The following is a 24,671-nucleotide window of genomic DNA, read 5'->3' as shown; positions in this document are numbered from 1 at the left end:
ACGTTTAGGCATAGATTGTGGCTCATTTGCTATTGTCTGTCTAGATATCTCCTACTATCTCTTCTCTATGGAATATTTACAATACATTATTAAAGTTACTAATATCAGTTTTATTTTTTCTGTGATAAATGCTTTATCCTCATAAATAACAGCAAGATGTAAAAAATTACCAATTTCAGGTTTTTCAGTAGAATTAAGATATAATATAAACACACATATGTTAAGCTGACAGTACGTGCTGAAAGCACTCAAAATTAGATATGTCAAAAAGACTCTTTTAAGGTTATGAACGCAAGGAAATCAAGTGATAAAAAAAGAAAAGACAATTGTTTGGTTCGTAAATATTTCAGAATTATTCCATAAATTAATTATATTCGTAGTATGTATTTATTGTTAATCTTCACCATCTGATGTTTTATTGTGCAATGTGAACTTTAATCATGGCTTTAATTTAAGACTTAAAGCGTTTGAAACGAAAATACTGCATTGCATTTTCTGTAAAGGGGACACATAATATACAAAATTTAAATTAGAAATAATTACATATATTTAGCTTAAAATATAGGAAGGGTAAAACTAACCTTTTTAATTTCAAGTAATGGTGCTCTTTATTTAGTAACATTTGAACTGAATCTGGGACATTCATTATATACTTATATAGCAAAATCCATTCTATAGCCGCCCTAAGTTCAGCTATGTTAAAAACATTATTTTGATAGTTTGTTTCGACAGCTTTTTTCTTATGTACTGCTTTCATTTCACTTATTCAACTAGTTCAGCATTTAATTCAGTAGTTATCTTAAGATCTGTGGACCTGATGATATAAAAACTATTTGAACTCGCTGTAACAAAGAAGTAAAAGTCCATCAAGCAATTTTAACTTCCAGTAATCAATTAGAGTTATGGTGAATTAAAAAATTTCATCTACTTTCAATATTATATTTTTTTTAGGAATGTTGTAATTTATTATCTAATCATTTGCTATTTGGTAATTCTATTTTATAAAAATAATCTTTATTCTTATTTAAGGAATGACACTTCAGATTTGCCATTTTTGTTATATGTTATTAATGCATCATATTAAAAATCCTGAAGATAACATTTGAAAGCAAGGTGAACATAAAAACTTAATACAAATATCTTTACTATTTTAGAAGATTACGTTACTTAATAGCAGGATAGTGAAAAAAACATGTCTTACTTTGTGTGTGTACAGGCAAGGTCATTAAAAGCAAGCAAGCCCTTATACGAGCTAGAAGACGAGGACTTGAAATCGACCAGCAGCTCTGAAGATGACACTAAAGAGGACACTAAAGAGGACGATAACTTAGTGATGGCATTTATAGTCAACACACAAGTTGTCAAGGACATTGGCAGTATGGCAATAGAGGTATTCACGAGCATTTTTATGTTATAGTAATTACATTTTTTAATGTTTCTTTATTGTGAAATAGGTTGTCAAGGAGTAGTTTTTATTATAACGCTTATATTTAAAAATAATTTTACTCGTCATGGAAAATTTTACTAAAATGTGAACGTATATCAATTTCTGCTCAAAGGTTATAATTGTAACATTTTTAATTTCGTATTTAATCCGAATATTCTGTGATTTCGGTTTGGTTTTACTTTAACTTTTTTTTTCTGTTTTCCTAAAAAAAAAAAAAATATTCAATAAAAAAAATCCTTTATACTTCAATTTAGTAAACCCAATAAAAGTTATTCTCGAAACATTCCTGTAAAAGTGTCTCCTTAAAAGTAATAGCTTCTCCGTTTCGTTTTAAATGTTGTCTCATACACTGTCATTGTTACTTTATTTTCATATAATTATTTTACTTTTAAGGTTTTTACTTTATGAACTTCTTAAATATGTTATTACTTTATTTCAATCACAAAATTACTTGCTTCTAAAACATCAGCTAATATCATCTCACGACTGCAAAATCAGTAAAATTTATCAATAATCGATGTGTGGAGCTGTTACTATCTTACTGCAAAGTCGGTTAAAACGACTACAGAATTACTTACTATAAATTATTTTCCTAATTTGATTAACTATTAGTTTTAGCTTATTTACATCCAAATTTCTCTGATTTGGTGGAATTAGCCACGATTGGCACTTTGTTTACTAAATGCCAAAAAAAAAAAAAAAAACATGTAATTTAATCAAATTAGCCATTTTATATTTTTTTTTGTTTTTAATGGGCATTCTATATGTATTTATTTTTCATAGTTAAGAAATGCAATATATATATTTATATATATATGTATGTACTCAGTTACGAAGTATGTCTATCGAAGATGTGAAATAAGAAAAGTAATCGACTCCCACGTAGCGCGAGAGACGTGTTTCTCAGGGCAGTGACGTCACAGGAGAATATCTCCGCAGCAACGCAGCTCCGGCGAATGAAGGGCGGGTAGAACGTGCACAGACACAGATATGCTAGATGCTGCGTCATGCATTAGTTGCGTAGGAGTATACAGAATACAGAGAATCTTATGGACGAAGAGTTGGACAGAGTAGGCGAAAGTCTACAATGCGTAGTCCTCTTTCATATTCTGTATCTATTGCTGGATTCATGCCAGTCAGCACCTAAAACTAGAGAGGATAGAAAAGCAGCAAAATTTACACACTAGATACTTCATTAATTAGTTTCTATGATATTCACATATCACAGCCAAGACGTGGGTGCATATTTCTTGAAATTATACTAATATGAAATAGGCCTACTAAAATTTAATTTATTGTTTTTGTATTTAATTTTCTACATTTTGTTGTTTTTATATTTCTTATATTTTTTCCTTAAGGCTATTACTTAGTAATAAGGGCATAGACTCTAATATAACACTACTTTAATTGCGACTGTAATGATGATAATTATCGAGGAACTGCCGGCGTATAGAAGTCACAGGCGAATGGAGAAACAACCATTCTTATTTAATCTATATGTTTGTAACGTATAATTTCCAAACCCAGCGCATTTCTGTATCGCAGCTGGAACTGGAGGCGAGGCCTGCCAGGCGGACATAGTCAGCCCTGGAGGTGGAGTGGGGGCTAGTGGGGGGGGGGGAGGCTAGGAAGAGGCTGACGAGGGAATCTCAGCAGTGCGACCACATCATCGGGCCATCCACTCAGACCGCGTGGCCGAGAGGGGGGGGGGTTGGATTCTCCCCCGACCCACTTCTGAGCTTCCAACCGTCTCGAGTGGAAGACTCCGTTGCGAGCGTTCAATTATTCCCCCCTCCTCTTTCCGGTCCCCTGTCCCACCTCTGCCTCTACAAAACAATCTTACTTCCTTACTTTTTAGTCATTTTCCTAAAAGCACCGCCTCAACCGGAATCAAATCATCGATGAAAAAATAAAACTTCATTAGGATACAATAAAATTGCTTTCGTTATTCATTACAAAAAAACAACCTGTAATTACATGCAGTGGTGTACTACGATACCGACATGAATATTCATATTCCAGAAAAATTGATCAAATGAGCACAAAATGAAATTATGTAATGCGCCTACTTTGGTTAGGTATTGGAAATTTTATTTTTTCCCGTAACTCGTTTCCATGCAATGTAACATGTGTTCAATAGTGCATTTAAATTCTCATGGAAGTTTCCACAGGACGTGTGTCTCATTGGTATGCCTCGAAAATGTCGCCGCACAAAATATAGATTTGATTCTTGTTCCTGTTTGCAGAGCTCACGCTAGAACACGGCTTGCATGCAGTTACATTAAAAAATGATACATATTTATATTTTTTTATGTATTTATTTCCGTAATGCTGTTACTTAGAAATAAGGTCAGGGATACTAATATACACTACTTTAATTTAATTTATTCTCCGTTGTTTACTAAAATTTCACCCTCAACGTGCCTAAAGAAGTATAACGTTAATCAAATAATTTCTTATTGGCCCTTGGGTAAGGCCATGTCTGTGGAAATTATTGTGAGCCCGACTTTTTCAAGGTTTGTTAGAAACCGAAATCCTGGTGTTCTGGCATAGTATCTGTTTAAGGTGATTCACAGCCGAGCTTTGATTTGTGCCTTTAGGCGGCCATTATTGGAGGAGGGTCAGGCCAATAAGGATGTCTGCTTAGTATGTGCAGCAGCTTTGACTGTGGCTAATTATTGGATGGTGACCGCAACTAATTACGCCAAAACAAAGAATTTCATTCAGATATTACAAAACATTTAAAATATAATGATCTATATTTTTTGTGTACAGATTGGTCACGGTGTGATGGCGATGTTACGTCTGTTGGAGAAAAACAAAAAATACAAGAATAAAAGTGACTTTTGGGCAGATAATGGGTATGTATTTAGACATTGCTTCATTTAAAGATGAATAGTAGCTGGTTAAAATGGTTGTTTTTTAAACCTTCATATCGACTAACAGATGGGCTGCTTACGTAGGGCTTGATAACACATTCCAAGACTTACGCGTTTACACGGCTCACGCTGTTAGTCTGTGATGACGTCATTTGTAAACATGTCTTTGCTCATCAGAGTTTTCAGAAAAAAAACTTAATATATTTCGTTATAAATTAGTCAAAATTAAAATGATTTTGACTAGTTTTGATTTAAGTAACTGTTGTCCATCATATTTTTTTTTTCAAATATTTATAACTTTTTGGTAAGTAAAATCAATCTTTTTAGAGTGAACGTAGTTTTTGTTAAATAATATTTTATAACATTTGTAGAGAACGTTTATTTATTTATTTTACTTCTTCAGTTACCAAAAAACAATGTCAATACGGTTTTCGCTTCGACCAAACATCACAATCTGTTGTATTTCGACATGTCAACCTACTTTGAGGGTTAGAAAGAATATTAATCTGCACTTTGTGCAAGACCACTCCGCGAGAGTCTCACAGAGAAGTCGTGTATAGTGAAGTGGTGATGGAGTCAACATTACGCTCGCTTTCGGGCCAACCTTAGTCCAGCCTTTGAATATATATACTGTATAGAAGTCGCCAGTCCAGGTTAAAATTTCTAATACGGTTTTGAGGTAGTTGGTTAATTCACCGCCGCAATCGCCACCATCTCTAGGGCATCGACTTGTGGTGGTCCCTAGCGGACAAGTGTCGAACTCTTCAAACACCCCTTCCCCCTCACGTTGAACGACCTCGAGCTGCAGTGAATGATGGATGAGGGGTGTGGGGAATGACAGCGGGCGACAGTGCTGCGCTCTAACGTTTAAATAACAACTAAGACAATACAGGGCGTTACGGCAGCGCACTGCAGCGGTGAAGTTCCCAAGCTGCTCATTTTACGCTCTTGAAAAACGTAGAGTAAATCCTATCCACTCGCGACTTTTATACAGTATATATATTCAAAGGTCCAGCTATCCTCATTTCCTTTTTTTTTTTTTTTTTTTTTGTGATTTCCTGGGCGGTTCAGTAATATTTGCAATTATTGTCATTGTGTCCGTTGTACGTGACTGTCTCTAATGAACTCTTTCAACGAGACAAAAATAAATATATGAATTAATGCGTCCTTCTTTGTCTGGTTGATGATAAAAATATTTCAGAAGATCTTTGAAGAAATGAAATTTTACTCGAGAACGCGAATTGTATAAACAGTTACTCCAGTCAGTTTTTCAAAAAATAACATATCAGAGAAAATGTATTAAGATTGTAGCAACAGTCTTAGACGATAATGTGCTAGCAATTTGTTTTATATTTTATGTTACATCATCACTCATTTCGTTTCCTATCTCTTCACGAATAACATTATCACTAAGCGGTCCTCCATTAACAAGCATTTTTCTTTCGATTTTACTTGGTAACTAAACATTCTTATTTACATCAATGTTAAAATTTTTTTAATAAATGAAATATAAAAACTAGTTTGCCAGTAAACACTACAAACAGTATAGTAAACATTCGCTAATTTCGAGGCGTAAATTTAATGTGTGTCAGGGAATGGTAAAAATCAAGCTATTTTTACTTAAGGAACGTATGTCCCGAAACGAAACCTTGCAAAGTTACAGGCGCGATCAGTAGCGCACAAATTTGAATTTGGCGGGCTTCAGGGGACCAATCACAGGCTGAGAGGACGCGCGATCACAGCGCGGTTGCGGTTAACAGTAGCAACCAGTATCCTGGTGTACAGCATTGTGGACGGCTGGTTGGTTGTGCATTTTACACATTTGGCTTTGGGCAGGAGCATGCACAGAATTCCCTTTCGAAGGGAGGAGAGATATATGAGTCGTATAGTTCCAAAACCTGCCTTTTCCACTTTTGGTGTTTTTACAATAATCAAGGAAAACGTATTCATATTGATCACACAATAAATTTAGCAAGATTTGTGTTTATATCAAAATAAAATGAATCAAAGGGCAGTTTTTTCAAAGCTAAATGTTCAAAAAATGTTAATTGTAGTAGTATAGGATAGCCGGTCCGGGCGCAGGCTTCAGGCTGTGGAGCCGAGAGCCGACTCCGCCATCTTGGATTTGTGACGTCACGGCGGCAAAAATTCCTCAAAATTCCTCAAAAATGCCTCAAAATGACTCAAAATTTCCCGTTTTAAGAAAAAATTTCCCGTTTTCGAGGGAAAAATTCCCGTTTCGAGGGAAAATTTCCCGTTTTATTCCTCAAAAATCCCAACGGCTAGAAATGTCCTGATAGAGGCTTAAGCATCCTTAACTCAAGCCTCAGTTAAGCCTCTATCAGGATGTGACCTTGACCTTTGACCTTGACCCCGACGGCCATCTTGGATCCACCATTTTGGATGACGTCATTTCGTTTTCTAGAAAATTCCGGCATTGTGTTATCCGCCATTTTAAATTATGACGTCATCGCTGCAATTTCCGTTACGGCCGCCATCTTTAAATTTATTATCCGATTTTAACGAAATTTATTTTAAATTTATAAAAAAAATTAAATAATAAAAAATTTAATAAAATATTTAAAAAACAAACATTTACGACACGGAGCTCGGAGTCCTCGGTTCAAACCCGACAGAAGCAAAAAAAATAAAAAATGGCGACCGATCCTTCCCCCGCGGTGGCTGCAGGCATACTGACTCCCACCACTTTTTTTTCAAAGCATATATATCGTCAGGTAGTATGACGTCATGTCCGCCATCTTGTCCTCGTCTGCTGGAAGCCATCATCAGTGTATCGTCGGCGAGAGTGCGCTGACGCCATGTTAGTTTAATTCTTATCCGCTAGAGTGCAGTAATCATTTATTATTGCTGTGACACCCGACATATTGTCATTTGGCCGCCATCTTGAAAATCCATAATTATTTAGCTAGAAATTCGGGAAAAATTCCAAAATTCATTAAATAAATTTGTAATCTATATACTGATCGATTAGGTCGACTAAGGTCCTTGGTACGATCTAGGACGATGCAAAAAAATTAAATATAACATCAATTTAACATAATAGTAACAGGTTCGAGGAATTAAACACCACAAGTTCTTTTACAAACATAATATTTATTACATAATTTCTATTCTACTACAGGATCATTTGCGAAAGCCAGCAATCTTATAATCATTTAGTTCCGCAGCGGTGTGAAATGACTAATTCTTAGCCCCAATCGGTTTATACTAGACAGAGTCCAGCCAGAACCTTTACAGACATAGTCCACCTCTTCTTGACAGAGTTTCTGGATACCGTTTTTAACAGTTTGCTTCACATCGTTAGAACTGTAAATTACTGCAGCCGATGTCTTGAATGCACACTTCTTCACTTTGTCATCGAACGGATATGGCTTTCCATATATACAGTCCAACCACAAGTTATATTTCAAAGGTCCGTTTGTTGCTACATCATCAGTAAGCTGATTGATTATGTCCTCTCTGATATCATCAAGAAAATTACAAATGTCTTTCGACTCACCTAACGTATTCAAATAATAGTAGTCCTTCAATGTTCCACGAAATGCAGACTGCGCCAAGTAGAAGCCATTATCGTTCACTTGTAATGCGCCGAACACAGTCTTAGGTTTATTTTCCTGTTCAGACGTCATACCAATCGGTTGCTGCACATCGGTTTTCTTGCTTGTACGCTCACGAGCCTTCAACCTAAACCGAGGAGTCGAAATTTCTGCATGTAGATCAGCAGTAGGCACACGGCCTTCACCTTTACAGTTTTTCGCATGTCGTCGCAAATTATCAATTCTAGTAAACCATTCATGACACTCATCACATCGAAACTTCATGCAAGATGGATTCTTCGTGCATTTGCTCCGCTCATGTCTTCGTGCATCATGAGCAAATGCGAACGACGTATCACAGTAGCTGCAAGGATACCGTGGTGATGAAGACGAACCTCTCAGACCCGATACAGATACTGACGTTGCTGCAGTTGCACCATCTCCAGGCATACTCTTATGAACATCAATGCATCGTTGTTGCACCTAAACCTTTACTTTCTGCCGAACAGCAGGACCTTTGCATGCCTTCGTGTGCGTTTTCATATTATCTTTTCTGGCAAACTGCTTATGACATTTCTCACAAACAAACATTTTACGATATAGGTTCTTGGCACATTCTCTATTCTAATGTCGTCGAGCATTGCTGTTGTTTGAGAAAATCTTGTCGCAGTACCAGCACCGATGTTCGTTAGTTGTTGTCGATTCGGCATCCATTGAAGTCTCCATTGATGACGAACCAGCGTTCGCCGAGTTTCCCTGTGCAGCCAGCACTAGCGGCATTAAAGTCTCTTCTGCTGGCGATACCACGTCTGTTGAAGTCTCCTCCAGTGTTGACATCGACGTTGCCAACGGGATCTGCTCCACCTTCGTCGACGCTGACGTCAAGGTTCCCGCATTCGATGGTACAACCTCCATCGAGTTCGTCGTTAAAGTCGGTAAAGATGTCATCGAAGTTCGCAAGAACAGGTAATTACGTGATTAATGCACCAGAAGAAACAAACTAGGTGATCCTTACACCGACGACGTCAGTAACAAACTGAGCGACCTGCTGTCTAGGACTCACTTATATACATGCACCGTATGAAGTAATACGCTAGTCAAATCAAGAACCATTTACAATAATAATCGAGTCATAACAACATTAAAAATAGAAGGACCATCAACAAAAAAGGAAGCACCAACAACGAAAAGACAGCACCACCAACGAAAAGACAGCTCATTTGGAAGCACCGACAACGAAAAGGCAGCACATTTGGAAGCACCGACAACGAAAAGGCAGCACATTTGGAAGCACCGACAACGAAAAGGCAGCACATTTGGAAGCACCGACAACGAAAAGGCAGCACATTTGGAAGCACCGACAACGAAAAGGCAGCACATTTGGAAGCACCGACAACGAAAAGGCAGCACATTTTGGATGCACCATCGAATAAGGAAGCACCGACAAAGAAAAGGCAGCACATTTGGAAGCACCGACAACGAAAAGGCAGCACATTTGGAAGCACCGACAACGAAAAGGCAGCACATTTTGGATGCACCATCGAATAAGGAAGCACCGAAAACGAAAAGGCAGCACATTTGGAAGCACCGACAACGTAAAGGCAGCACATTTGGAAGCACCGACAACGTAAAGGCAGCACATTTGGAAGCACCGACAACGTAAAGGCAGCACATTTGGAAGCACCGACAACGTAAAGGCAGCACATTTGGAAGCACCGACAACGAAAAGGCAGCACATTTGGAAGCACCGACAACGAAAAGGCAGCACATTTGGAAGCACCGACAACGAAAAGGCAGCACATTTGGAAGCACCGACAACGAAAAGGCAGCACATTTTGAAGCACCGACAACGAAAAGGCAGCACATTTGGAAGCACCGACAACGAAAATACAGCACATTTGGAAGCACCGACAACGAAAAGGCAGCACATTTGGAAGCACCGACAACGAAAAGGCAGCACATTTTGGATGCACCATCGAATAAGGAAGCACCGACAACGAAAAGGCAGTACATTTGGAAGCACCGAAAACGTAAAGGCAGCACATTTGGAAGCACCGACAACGTAAAGGCAGCACATTTGGAAGCACCGACAACGTAAAGGCAGCACATTTGGAAGCACCGACAACGTAAAGGCAGCACATTTGGAAGCACCGAAAACGTAAAGGCAGCACATTTGGAAGCACCGACAACGAAAAGGCAGCACATTTGGAAGCACCGACAACGAAAAGGCAGCACATTTGGAAGCACCGACAACGAAAAGGCAGCACATTTGGAAGCACCGACAACGTAAAGGCAACACATTTGGAAGCACCGACAACGAAAAGGCAGCACATTTGGAAGCACCGACAACGAAAAGGCAGCACATTTGGAAGCACCGACAACGAAAAGGCAGCACATTTGGAAGCACCGACAACGTAAAGGCAACACATTTGGAAGCACCGACAACGAAAAGGCAGCACATTTGGAAGCACCGACAACGAAAAGGCAGCACATTTGGAAGCACCGACAACGAAAAGGCAGCACATTTGGAAGCACCGCCAACGAAAAGGCAGCACATTTTGGATGCATCATCGAATAAGGAAGCACATTTGGAAGCTCCATCAACTTAAAAAGGCAAAAAGGAAGCACAAGTTACGAGATCTAAGTCTTAGTAAGAAATCATAATACAAGAAATAAAAACATTACATTCTTATAATTTAAATTATTTATTTTATTGCTTTACATTATACAAATGCAAGTAAAACAAGTCATTATTGTATGTAGCCAGCATTCCTCAGTTCCTTGAGTATGAAGGATATTTCTTTGATGCACGAATAGTTTCCTGCACAAAGCGAACCATGTAGAAGTCTTAGCCGGTCAACCAATATGTTTGGATCTTTCCATGATGTGTAATCATTCTCTTCTACCACCATCTTCCTTGCACCTTTATAATAAATATTATGATCTCTGGTGTCTTCCGTTTTACCACCAACCTCAGGGTAACTTTCATGTTTGAGACGGTGATCATCACAAGCTTGATCAGATTTATTTAATATATCACGTCGTTTCCATCGTTTCGGTCTCAGGACACCGCCACATTCTTCGATCTTGGCAGCTTTAGGTGCTTCATCATAGTCTATGTCTTTGTCAACATCCTCAGAGTCACTGTAACAATCACCGTAGAAGGAATCGTCTTCACCCAATTTACCGTAATAATTCGATGTTGATGATGTTGAAGTGTCTTCATCGTCTTCATGCTTCCTTTTTAGGAGTCCATCATTTTTACAAAGTAGGAAAGATCTACTTGAATTCGGCTGGAATATATTCCTACTTTTCACGTTAAGGATTCTTCCATTGTCTTCATTCTTCCGTAAATCATCAACCTTCTTCAATTTAAGTTCTTTGTCGAGATCGGAAGAGCCAAGAAAATTATTGTCGTAATGCAAATCACTCTTCCTTAGGCTAGTAGATTCATCGTTGTCCTCTAGCTTGTACGCAGGCTTGGCGCTACAAGTTCTGCTATGTCTTTTTAGGCTCTCTCTCCGCGTCAACGACTTGCTACATCGAACACAACTTATCATATTGCGCAGTGGATTTTTAACACAGTCATTCTTCTCGTGTTGTCTTTTATTCTTTCTCAAGATAAACTCTTTACTGCAAAACTTACACCTATGTTCTTTCGATACAGCGTCAGATCCCAAATCGGAATTCATATTAGTTACTGAGACTAATGCCAGATTCCAATTGAGTGTTTTAAATTAGATTCAATACTTAAATAGAAATTTTTTCATATTTCATCAGCGAGAATTAATATATCTCATGCAAAAGTACTTTATGCATGTAGTTCTGCTTTTCAACAACAGATGTCGCCACATGTTGCTTGCAGGTAAATAATATTTAGTTATTTTATGCGGGATGCGGGATGCTCACTAACGATCGCAAAAGAAGGATGGCTTCGCTTGACTCCAAGGAAAAGGAAGTTCGTCTTGCATGTTGTTGCTCCACAGATGTCTCATGGCGTAATATTAATTTGACTGAGTAATGATATTTGTTAATTCCACCTGATAAAAATATTGCAAGTTTTGATTTAGTAGCAGAAATTATCGAATTAAATGTAACTCCAAATAAAATGACATGTCTCATTAGACCAAAAAAAATCCATGCAGAGAGCGGTTTCTCACAATAGTCAGAAACACTTGAAGAAACCACAGGAATGATTGCAAGAACACGGGAAAAACCATCAAAATATTGTCAAGAATAATCAGGAGCACACTGAGAAAACCACCATAATATTAATAATAATCGGAAGCACACGGAGAAAACCATCATAATATTGACCAGATTAATCGGAAGCACACAGAGAAAACCACCACATGTTTTCTTTGATATCATAAAATTACAAGAAAAAATACTTAAAAATAAAAATAAATTAATAAAAAAATAAAAAAATTAAAAAAATGCATAAATTTCTGGCTTGTACAAGAACTCTATCTTTGCTCAACAATGATAAGTTTACAAGCTAGCTGAAACAGTAAGGATCACCTAGTTTGTTTCTTCTGGTGCATTAATCACGTAATTACCTGTTCTTGCGTACTTCGATGGCATCTTTACCGACTTTAACGACGAACTCGATGGAGGTTGTACCATCGACTGCGGGAACCTTGACTTCAGCGTCGACGAAGGTGGAGCAGATCCCGTTGGCAACGTCGATGTCAACACTGGAGGAGACTTCAACAGACGTGGTATCGCCAGCAGAAGAGACTTTAATGCCGCTAGTGCTGGCTGCACAGGGAAACTCGGCGAACGCTGGTTCGTCATCAATGGAGACTTCAATGGATGCCGAATCGACAACAACTAACGAACATCGGTGCTGTTACTGCGACAAGATTTTCTCAAACAACAGCAATGCTCGACGACATGAGAATAGAGAATGTGCCAAGAACCTATATCGTAAAATGTTTGTTTGTGAGAAATGTCATAAGCAGTTTGCCAGAAAAGATAATATGAAAACGCACACGAAGGCATGCAAAGGTCCTGCTGTTCGGCAGAAAGTAAAGGTTTAGGTGCAACAACGATGCATTGATGTTCATAAGAGTATGCCTGGAGATGGTGCAACTGCAGCAACGTCAGTATCTGTATCGGGTCTGAGAGGTTCGTCTTCATCACCACGGTATCCTTGCAGCTACTGTGATACGTCGTTCGCATTTGCTCATGATGCACGAAGACATGAGCGGAGCAAATGCACGAAGAATCCATCTCGCATGAAGTTTCGATGTGATGAGTGTCATGAATGGTTTACTAGAATTGATAATTTGCGACGACATGCGAAAAACTGTAAAGGTGAAGGCCGTGTGCCTACTGCTGATCTACATGCAGAAATTTCGACTCCTCGGTTTAGGTTGAAGGCTCGTGAGCGTACAAGCAAGAAAACCGATGTGCAGCAACCGATTGGTATGACGTCTGAACAGGAAAATAAACCTAAGACTGTGTTCGGCGCATTACAAGTGAACGATAATGGCTTCTACTTGGCGCAGTCTGCATTTCGTGGAACATTGAAGGACTACTATTATTTGAATACGTTAGGTGAGTCGAAAGACATTTGTAATTTTCTTGATGATATCAGAGAGGACATAATCAATCAGCTTACTGATGATGTAGCAACAAACGGACCTTTGAAATATAACTTGTGGTTGGACTGTATATATGGAAAGCCATATCCGTTCGATGACAAAGTGAAGAAGTGTGCATTCAAGACATCGGCTGCAGTAATTTACAGTTCTAACGATGTGAAGCAAACTGTTAAAAACGGTATCCAGAAACTCTGTCAAGAAGAGGTGGACTATGTCTGTAAAGGTTCTGGCTGGACTCTGTCTAGTATAAACCGATTGGGGCTAAGAATTAGTCATTTCACACCGCTGCGGAACTAAATGATTATAAGATTGCTGGCTTTCGCAAATGATCCTGTAGTAGAATAGAAATTATGTAATAAATATTATGTTTGTAAAAGAACTTGTGGTGTTTAATTCCTCGAACCTGTTACTATTATGTTAAATTGATGTTATATTTAATTTTTTTGCATCGTCCTAGATCGTACCAAGGACCTTAGTCGACCTAATCGATCAGTATATAGATTACAAATTTATTTAATGAATTTTGGAATTTTTCCCGAATTTCTAGCTAAATAATTATGGATTTTCAAGATGGCGGCCAAATGACAAGATGTCGGGTGTCACAGCAATAATAAATGATTACTGCACTCTAGCGGATAAGAATTAATCTAACATGGCGTCAGCGCACTCTCGCCGACGATACACTGATGATGGCTTCCAGCAGACGAGGACAAGATGGCGGACATGACGTCATACTACCTGACGATATATATGCTTTGAAAAAAAAGTGGTGGGAGTCAGTATGCCTGCAGCCACCGCGGGGGAAGGATCGGTCGCCATTTTTTATTTTTTTTGCCTCTGTCGGGTTTGAACCGAGGACTCCGAGCTCCGTGTCGTAAATGTTTGTTTTTTAAATATTTTATTAAATATTTATTATTTAATTTTTTTTATAAATTTAAAAAAAAATTCGTTAAAATCGGATAATAAATTTAAAGATGGCGGCCGTAACGGAAATTGCAGCGATGACGTCATAATTCAAAATGGCGGATAACACAATGCCGGAATTTTCTAGAAAACGAAATGACGTCATCCAAAATGGTGGATCCAAGATGGCCGTCGGGGTCAAGGTCAAAGGTCAAGGTCACATCCTGATAGAGGCTTAACTGAGGCTTGAGTTAAGGATGCTTAAGCCTCTATCAGGACATTTCTAGCCGTTGGGATTTTTGAGGAATAAAACGAGAAATTTTCCCTCGAAAACGGGAAATTTTTTCTTAAAACGGGATATTTTGAGTCATTTTGAGGCATTTTTGAGGAATTTTGAGGAATTTTTGCCGCCGTGACGTCACAAATCCAAGATGGCGGAGTCGGCTCTCGGCTCCACAGCCTGAAGCCTGCGCCCGGACCGGCTATCCTATACTACTAATTGTGAGCATTATAATGAAATCAAAATTGAAGAAGGCATGTTTTGGAATTAACAGTGGTGTTAGGAAACTTTTGGAATAAACACACATGGATATGACAGCTTTTGAAAATAACAAGAAAACTTAAATTTTCAGATTTAGGTTTTGAGGTGTTTTGAAAATACAAAATTTGAAGTTGTAATCAAGAAATACGTATCTCTATAGAAATGACGATGTTACAATTACATGCAATTAAATATCTTATACATAAATATTACTATAAAATACAGTTACAATCTGTCAAACAAATGTAGCTTAAAATAAAAGCACTTTCAATGTTACACTTTCATTGTAAAGAATATACATATTTAAAAAATATTTATATTCTCAAATCGTTTTCTTCATAGCCACCTTCACAAAACTCGTGCTCCTGGTATGAACAATCCTCAAACTCATTATTACCACTATCTAAATTCTTGTAAAATGAAAGCACTGGCAGGTTTTGCCATATATCTCCAAAATGTTTTTCAAGCAACTTATAAACATCTTTTACCTTCTCCTTTTTTATTCTGTTTTTGCAGAATGGGAGCACTGAGGCGCTAATTTCTTGTACTGAATTATGTTTCTTAACAATGGAACTATTAACACATAAAATGTCACTTCTGTATGCTTCTTCTCCCCTGACAAGCACTAAAGAGCTTTTCTTAGACTTACTGAGGATAATACGTTTACTAGGTTTGAATTTGAAGTGCCATTTCCCAGGTGGTAGTTGGACGTCACTCACAGCTGTTTTCCAATCATAGACTGGGCATTCGGCAGAACCTAGGCAATGTAAAGTTCCATGGTGAGAAAATACCTGCATGTATTCACATGGTTCAATTATCGTATCCTTCCGTTTAATCACTTTCTCAATACGAGCAAACACTCGATCTGCAGGCATTAAAGAATGACCTGTCACGGGAAATATAAGTTCAATGGTATTCACATTTTTTGGTGCCTTAGAAAGAAGCCACTTTGAAAGCATTCCGACGATAATACCATTCTTGTTTTGTCCTCCGCACCCATCTGCAAATAACCTAACTTTATTTACAGAAGGATCCACAGGATATGAACATAAATTATGATATACAGCACTTGCTATTTCATTCGCACCTTTAGGATGATCCTTTTCAGTCCAACAATAAACAAATACATTCCCTTTATCCAGTGTGTCTCGAGATGATCCTCTGCAAACAGTAAAATTAAATATAAATATTTGTCGACTATAGTACGCTGACTGGTCTGGTACTTTAGGCAAAACATGATTTTTCTGGCAGTCATATGACAGAACAAGCGTTTCCTCATTTTTCTCTTTCAAAAGCTGAAAAAATGCTTTAGCTCGCATTGAATGTACTCGCTTCTTAATTATCAGCTCAGATTTCTTTTCACTGTCGTGGCAACGTTTAATTTGCTCTGTTAACTGAAGACACTGAGAGCAAACGTCCATTGCCGGCTGGCCAAAACCTATATTGAAGTTTCTATTAACATAATTCCTGAAAAAAGATTTTGTTACTTTCAAACTTACTTCAGTGCACTGGGTATTATACATTCTCCACAGTTTATTGATCGACAAATCGCTTGGTAAATAATGCCTATTGCTTTTACCTCTGCAGTAGTGGGATTCAAGTGGTTTTAATTGCTCAATAAATTGTGCAATAGATTTGCGCTTTGGTTCATAAGCTTTCGACCTGGTGTCCCCACCTCGGCGTTCATTCAACACCTCACATTTCATGAAATGCTTCTTACAAATGTTTTGTACTCTTGTCTTTTTAACTCCTAAAATGCCTAAAAATGTATTTTGGCAGACAGGAATCTTACCAGGTTCTCCTGGTCTCAATGTTGCCTTCTTAACGTAATACGTTATTGATATACCTTTACGTGAACTTCTTTCTTTTACTGCCCTTTTTCTTTTCGGCAACGATGCACTGCAGTACTTAATAATAATATAATCCTGTACAAGTTTATTTGGTGTCTTGTAGAAAAGAGCATTGAAATGATTTACATCCCTTTTTGTCAATGTGCAGCACTTGTATGCGTTTGATTTGTGACCACATTCGAGCTGCTTTGGTGGACACTTGGACCTGTATCTGAAAATAAATGACATTTGTAGAGTTGTACAATTGCAAATGTAATAAGTATTTATATTCTTTATAGTTATATTTATATTAATGTTTTATAATGTGATTTTTCAAAACAAAAGCTTGCAAATAATATTTCACCCATTGGTGGCGACAACACTTACCTTTCTACTTTCTTTATGTTTTTTATCCACTTTGCAGGATCTCTTGTTCTCTTCCTCCCCCGTTCTGTAGTTTTGATGACAGAAACATCTAGTTCAGAATGTGTGTCCATTATGTGAGATTTATGAAGAAAAACACTATTTAATCTACATCACAGCACAAACTTCTTTCAGATATAACTCAGGAGCACAGGAACACATGATTTCTTTTCTGCAACAAATGAATGTGATAAATTCGAATACAGCCAGAATGTACAGCCTAGAAAAGAAAAATTATTAAAAATACAATTGTTCTGAACCATTGGTAGTTTCATAATAATAATCTTTAAATAGGCATGTTTTGGAACAGAAATGGATATGGCAGACTTCTAAAAATGAGGATAAAGCAGCATTTGGAATAAATTGAAGTAGGCATGTATTGGAACTAATTTAGAAAGGAGAAGGCAGTTTTTGGAAAAAAACTTAGATTTGCTATGGTGTTTAAAATAGGAATAGATTTTTTTTGGTATAATCTGACAACATCAAAGGATGCGAATTCAAAAACAGAAGGTGCCAGTACCACCAACTCATTTTGTGATTTTTGGGGAGAAGGCAGGTTTTGGAACTATACGACTCATATATACCCCTCCACAATTCCCCTTTACCCTTTTTCCGTACGCCTGTGGCTCTGGGTGACTATTCGTTAGTAGTGAGTAACTTGTTGTGACTACAGATTTACCAAACAGAAATAACTCGACCAACTTTACATTCGCCTAGATGGCCGTTGTGTTTATGGTGAACGGGCAGGCGAAACAAACAAACTGCAGTAGGAGCAGTGCGCATTCACCAAGGGCGCTTGCCCAAAACAGACGTGTGGGATGCCGAACAGATGACCTTCGTGCAGCTTCAACGAGCAACTACCTGGAACTGGGCGTCTCGTGCCGGGTATGGCTCCCACATTCGATTACCGGCCCTGGACCCAGGATTGAAGACCCCCCCCCCCCCCCTTCCCTACCCAATTTTACATTCACGTGCTACATTATAATTGCATGGTTATTTCTTACCTACACTCTTTTTTAGAATGTTATTTAACCTGAGAATACAGGGTATAATTATGGTTACTATTTTATAAGTCCAAACTAAGCTATTCCATACTTTTTTTCTACTTTGTAAAAAAATCATAATAGTTAAACGTTTAAGAATAAACATGTGGTCCACCCAGCCCCACCCTTGTGGGGACCATGGTGCCGGGAAAGGGTGATCAATGCACAAAGGGCTGCTGGTTGCTGGTGCGTACGTACGTACGTACGAGCATGCTCGCTCGTCGCTGGCTTCTGGACGTCACTGTTCTGCGTACGTAAACTCTCAGCCAGCGAAGCAGTCCCCTGAAGTTCGCTAAATTAAAATTTGCGCTCTACTCTGTAGGGTTTCGTTTCCTTTCATACGTTCTGAAACAAAACAATTTTTTTTTTTTTTTTTTTGCATTCTCTGCCCACTCATTATGTTTATGCCCCCTAATTTGCAAACATTATTTATAAAATATTTGTTTCACGTGTTTCGCTTTCATTAATGGTGTACACGAGAAAGGGTAAATTACTTTCATCTCTAGCACCTAAATGCATTTTAAGATAACTGAATATAAACAAGTATTTGAAGATAATTTCATAAAGAGTTGCAATTTTCGTTACGTACAAGCAATATATCAACAAAAGTAAAGTATTTACCAGCATTATATCAACAAGTGGTTAAAACCGGGTTAAAACGGGTATAGGAAATTACCATATCTAATATACTTTTGTGAAAATAAAACAAAAAAACTCAGGTTTTCCTTGAGTTTTATTTTCCGGTGTTCTATCATTCCGTTTATACTGATTATCTTTAATTTTCTTGAGCAAAGAGTGCTTAACTTTAAAATATTTTATTGGCTAGGTACCTACTGCTAGGTTATTAATATAACTTGTCCTGGTTTAATGTGAAGAGTACGAAAAAGCAGTGTGTGTTTTATATTTTATCACTAATTGTTGCTTAAAATCACCAATGATGTGTTTTGCAAAATATACTATATTTACTTCCAAATTTAAGCAGTCCTTTCAGGCTTAAGCAATTTGTTGTTTACTATAGAGATTACTAATTCCATATGTTTATATCATTAGATTATTCTTTAAGTCCCAGAACTGTTGGATAGTAATTTAAACAGCATAAATATATTTTTCTTATTCTGCGGACACAATGTTGTGGTCTTACAATGAGTACCTAGTTGACTGTAAACCAACAAATTAAAATCTCTATTATTTGATTTCAATTTAACGTATATCATTTAAAGTGAAATATATAGGCTTATATCAATTTATAATTACATGAATATAATATTTATTTTATAAGTTTAATTTTGAAATTAAATGTACCATGATCATTTTTACCTTCGTATACATGGTCTGAATTTTGTTACACGTTCATGCTCGTCAGTTAAATTTTGTTTGTATTCTTTGCTTTAATTCTATGAAGCCTTCGCAAGGCACTCCTTACTTCAACTGAGAATTATCGGCGGTCACACGCACCCGCCAAGTCGCACGGTCGCTCGAGTGGTGGGTATCGATTACTCTATACATCGATATTTGCGTGCGGAATCGTAAACCAGAGGTCTTCAGACTATCGAAATATTAAGTTTCTCATCGTGAAAATAGTCCATGTCAATAGTCAATGCTTATTAAAGTTTCAATAATTTACGTGGCTAATCCATGTACCTATGTTGGATTGAATTTACTTACTGCCATGAATTATTTATTTCAGAGCACCGAGTAAAACACTTTTTTTTTTAATTACGTGTATAATTCCCGAGTGTCCGCCGAGTTTCCGTAATCACCTCTGTTTTTGTTTCACGTTTCAACATTATTTACACTGTTCTTGTCACAGCATGTAATACTAAGTAACGTGTACCCAGCTGAATTTCAAACTGTTTCAGGAGAAGAAAAGTGATTGTGGACGGAGTAAACTACAAGATGTTGCACCTACTTGAAACAAAAGCTTGGGCAATGGGCTTGCCCACCACTATAATTCACGACAGACATTACTGCTCATTGGGCACTGTGGAGAACAAGTTGGCCGATACTCTGTTGGTTGTATTTGGTGAGAGAAAAGTCATTAAAACGATAACATGCCACTTGGGCAAATTTTGAATCTTGATTTAATGCAGTAAATGTCCAATTACTTGATTCTGTCTGGATGACATCCATTCTCCAGATTCTCGAGCATGAATGTGGAAAGATGTTCGGAAAATAAAATTATTTGCAAGAACAAGTAAAAATACTTATCATTTAATGTTCAATTTACCAAGTACACTTAGAAATCGTGTGAAAATTCATCCTATGGTGAAGATTATTTTTTACTTTAAATCATTTTAATCTTAATTAAACTTCCAATTTTTGTAAATCAAGACAGATTTTCCGGACGGAACATTGCATGTGAAAGCTGTCTCTGATGAAATGATTCTCCTCAAGATTATTGTAAAACTGGATTAATAATTAAATGTCATCATTATTTAGTTGTTACAAGTATATTTTTTTATTTATAATTACTCGCGTTTTATAGCATTATCCCTCTTAAACAAAATTTTATCCTCGATTGTAACATTCCGAACTTCTGCCCACTTGTTGGTGGCAAAATCTTTAAATCGATTAAAGCATCTTAGAGATTCGCCAAACTAAGTGCATTTATGTTGACGACCTGCCATCTTCAGCCCGTTGATGAGGTCGCCAACGAGCTATAATTGCGGATCATGCGAGCTAGTCCGCAGGTAGAGCTGAGAATCGTATCAAGGCATGAGGTCGCCATGTGGTCAGCAAACAACAGGTTTTGGCTCGACGGAGAAATCCTGGCCGTGGCAGCCACCGAGGTTGAAGTTCACTAGATACGAAATGATATTTATGGATTTTCTGACATGATTGTATTTACTCGTATATGTCCCTCGTACATACGCAGCCTGAGACATGGTCTGTCCTAGTCCCGGAGCCTCGACTCTTTGCAGCACATATTAGTGGTCATGTAATCGTGATTGACGGTGACGAACGTAGGCTGTTGATGGATACTTAAGGACGATTCGGCCTTAGGTCCTATGATTAACAGGACAGGCGCCGACGACGTGCTACATTGAAATGTTAACTTGCGAACAAAACACAATTAAGTCTTACACCTAGGCGACGCTTACGATATGCGACTTGGCAGAAACAAACATGGAAACTACAAAAAACTGGAGCCATCCCTCAATAGCGACACTACATAAACAAGAATCGCTAAATCGCATACCGGCAAGAACACGAAAACCAATTGAAGCATGGTCAAAGTATTACATATGTATGAGGCGTAGATTAACCTATATGACCCTGGGCCTTAAATTAATGAAATGCCACATGGGCTGAAAAAAGGCGAACCCTAGGGGTGTATTAAAGGTTAATAACGTGGAGCACACTGTTCACATAATGTGGTAGTCTTTTGCGAGCCAAGATCCAAATATCTCTTGACTAATGTCAATTTCTTGATGCTTGGACTCTATCCCTCGACTATTTGAACTGCCAGCATATATGTGAGTAGGGCGCTGGTATTCTGCAATACAATTGGACACACTGCCCTTCGATTAAACTTCATTTGTCACGAATTTTTTCCCCTAACCTAACTTAAAGCTATGAGTGTGTGGGAGAGGTCTGGGTAGAGAGGACCCTATGATCTAATAATTGCATGTTGTTAGCCATGCAGGGGAGGTAGCATGCATCATGTGCTAGGGGGTAATTGGCTAGCCATGACTAATTCTTCTCACTGGCCTTCCTAGATTAAGGCTCGGCTAGATGGGTCCAGGCTTTGAATATATATACTGTATAGAAGTCGCCAGCCCAGGTTAAAATTTCTAATACGGTTTTGAGGTAGTTGGTTAATTCACCGCCGCAATCGCCACCATCTCTAGGGCATCGACTTGTGGTGGTCCCTAGCGGACAAGTGTCGAACTCTTCAAACACCCCTTCCCCCTCCTGTTGAACGACCTAGAGCTGCAGTGAATGATAGGCGGGGGGTGCGGGGAATGACAGCGGGCGACAGTGCTGCGCTCTAACGTGTAAATAACAACTAAGACGATACAGGGCGTTACGGCAGCGCACTGCAGCGGTGAAGTTCCCAAGCTGCTCATCATACGCTTCTGAAAAACGTAGAGTAAATCCTATCCACTCGCGAGTTCTATACAGTATATATATTCAAAGGTCCAGGTAAGATCTGAGATCATTCGTGCAGGGTGCAAGATTTATGCATTATGCATCCAAGTTGGTTTCAGGACTAACCCTTTGACTGATTTTTGAAGTTATACTTCTTTCGGCGTGTTATGAAAAAATGATGAGAGTGAAATTTTAAGATGCGCGCGCATCACTGTAACACAAAATTAACAGGTTGAAGCTGCGCGCGCACCATGTATCGACATTTTCACGGGAAGATGGCAGACCCACGTGTATGAACATAAACCCAAATTAGGTGACATACCAAATGTATTGGTGTGCCAAATGAAACTTTATGATAGTGAAGTTACCATGGAATTTATTTTGGTAAACTAAAATAGTCATAGTAAAGAGTACATTGAAAGGTTAAAAAAAACAACACATTATTTTGGTATTACATCAAATATAATACACATCTTCCTCGTAACTATCTGTCAGAGCAGTGGTTATACTGCGCGGTCAATATGCTGAAGGGCCGTAGTTCAAAACTCGGCGGTAGGTATTTTTTTTTATTTTTTACTTTTTTTGAAGTTATTGGAGTTATACTTCTTTAGGCGCGTTATGAAAAAATGTTGAGAGTGAAATTTTAAGATGCGCGCGCATCACTGTAACACAAAATTAACAGGTTGAAGCTGCCCGCTAAATCGCTCATTAAGTCTCGAAAAAAAGCTACCAACAAAATAGAAATAGAACCTCTATTAGACGCGCATGTTGGCACGCTCATCTCCTCTGATTACTGTTCTCATATTTTTAATATTATCCACATGTTTCTAGTTTCTACATTCTTAACACGTGTTTTAGTTTCATACTAGTGCGAATTATATACCTACCTGTATGTGCTAATAAATTATATTCAGTAGTGATTTAAATAGAATATTTTGATTAATATTATTTACTATTCGTAAATATTAATAGAAAAATTGTGCTTATATACTTTTTCAAGTGCTCCAATATAATTGAGGGTAACTATCCTTAGGTATATATTATTTATTGATATAAATTAAAATATTATTATTTAAAATAATTAATACTAAATATTATTAAATTATTAATGTTAAATATTTTTTCATTGTTTATTTAATATTTACAAAAGAAATTAATAAATTAAATACAATATTTAATAAAAAATTTGTGATAAAAATTAAAATCGAACATCAAATTAAAATATTAAATTTTATTATTTATTGAATAAATAAAAAAATTTTAAAAATAAATGAATAAATTTAATGAAAACGTTTTGACAAATGAAAAGTGAATATAAAATTAAGATAATAATAAATATTAAAAAAATGAATAAACTAAAAATATTTTTTGAATTTATTATTAAATTTAATTATTTTCTTTTAAAATATTAAATAATCAATAATAAATATTTAAAATTAAGAATCTTATATTATTTAGTACAAATTGTCTTATATAAGTATTAATTATTCTCTAAATTTTTTTATTTAATTTTTCAAATCTAAACTGAAAATTATTGACTGTGTTGACTATCTTTTTCCAGCCCTTTTATTACTTTAGTGTAATTAATTATTTGCATGCAATGAAAAACTTTTTTAATAATGCCAAAGAAGTATAACTTCTCACGCACGTACCTAAGTTCTGTGCCGGAAATTAGGTTTTTCGAAAAAATTTTTTTCAATTTTATTATAATTTTAAATTATTTTTGTAAATTTTATTTGCTTTATAATTTGGTTACTATAGGGTGATTTACACTTTGTTAGGCTGGTGTACTCTACGTAGTTAAACTTTGTGCCAGTAGAATGAAGCACCTTTCCCAGAGACCTATCAGATCTTTTGCAAATCTAAGACTTCGTTGGCAGCCCGTTTGACATTTCTCCCGCTTGCTGGCACGTCCCAGGTCTGTAACATTACTTCACTTCATGACTAAAACTGCATACAACAGCTCTGGACGAGTTGTTACCATTTCTCAGAGACGAGCCTACCATAGCCTTTACCGTCACGAATACGTATTAGGTTCACTCCCCGAAAGTCACGGCTAGGAGGCCCGTTCCCAGCCCGGTTGCGTTTTCTGCCCCCCTTCCCCTTACTCCACCTACACCCCACCTGGATTCTAAAATTTAGCCCAAGAGCATTGCCCAGGCGTGAACTCCGCCAAGCGTTGACCGACTCCAAGGACGACTGGCATAAAAAATGTGTGTGCAAAGATGGACCACACACGACATCTAGCGGCGGACATAGTAACTTCTTCTCGTGTCACGAGCCCGTGGAGCTAACCCCCACAACTTCTAGTGGCAAACTCGCTAACCTCCCCAGCTACCTTCCCCTGT

At 37.4% G+C, this 24,671-nt stretch overlaps 1 long non-coding RNA gene across 1 annotated transcript; it reads left to right on the top strand.

Annotated features, from left to right (window-relative positions):
* Positions 1-75: 75 nt before the first annotated feature.
* LOC134542657 (uncharacterized) lies at positions 76-20,432 on the top strand. The gene is made up of 4 exons (XR_010076840.1): positions 76-333; positions 1,217-1,390; positions 4,223-4,308; positions 20,091-20,432. It is a non-coding gene; the product is annotated as an uncharacterized LOC134542657 (long non-coding RNA).
* Positions 20,433-24,671: the final 4,239 nt, after the last annotated feature.

This window comes from Bacillus rossius (assembly GCF_032445375.1).
Source record: "Bacillus rossius redtenbacheri isolate Brsri chromosome 9 unlocalized genomic scaffold, Brsri_v3 Brsri_v3_scf9_1, whole genome shotgun sequence".
Classification (NCBI taxonomy): domain Eukaryota; kingdom Metazoa; phylum Arthropoda; class Insecta; order Phasmatodea; family Bacillidae; genus Bacillus; species Bacillus rossius.
This window is presented reverse-complemented; position numbering and strand designations above follow the sequence as displayed.